The sequence below is a fragment of the Pteropus alecto genome, unplaced genomic scaffold (genome assembly GCF_000325575.1).
Source record: "Pteropus alecto unplaced genomic scaffold, ASM32557v1 scaffold249, whole genome shotgun sequence".
NCBI lineage: Eukaryota > Metazoa > Chordata > Mammalia > Chiroptera > Pteropodidae > Pteropus > Pteropus alecto.
Window position 1 is genome coordinate 441,818 of NW_006443132.1, and position 597 is coordinate 442,414.

Sequence of the window (597 nt, forward strand, 5' to 3'; positions counted from 1 at the left end):
CGGGGCTCACCCCCCGGCCAATCCCTCCAGACGATGCTCCAGCCGCGAGGTCAGGGGAGCGGTCTGAGCCCAGCTCCGCCGTCCTCCGGAGCCTCGGCCTGGGTCTCCGCGACGGCGGGCGGGAAGGAGCCCAGCGAAGGGGGTTGGGGAGGCGGGAGCCGTCGCTGAGGTAGCCGCAGGCACAGCGGCGCTGGGACCCAGTAATCCGGGCCCCGCCCCCTCGCCCGGGATTGGCGCTTGGCCACGCCCCCTCATTCGGTCCCGCCTCACTTCTCGCTGTGACCGCCCTCAAAGCCCTCCTTCTTCCCCTTGAAAATTCCCTCAGCCTGCCTTCCCCATCCTTTCTTGGTCCCGCACAGGCGAGATTCCGGGTTCAACCCCTCATATCTATCTGCCTTCTGTCCCATCTCAGGTCTTCCCCCCTCCACTTGTCCTTCAATCTCTTTTCCAGAAGCCCTTCCACATGATCCAGAGTTTCCCTAGGGCTTGTCTTTGATACTCTTCACTCTGCTCAGACCAGATCTTTCGTTCCTTTACTTGACCACTCTCTTGACAACAGCCTCAGTTCACAGGACTGTCGCATACGCCTGGCAACAT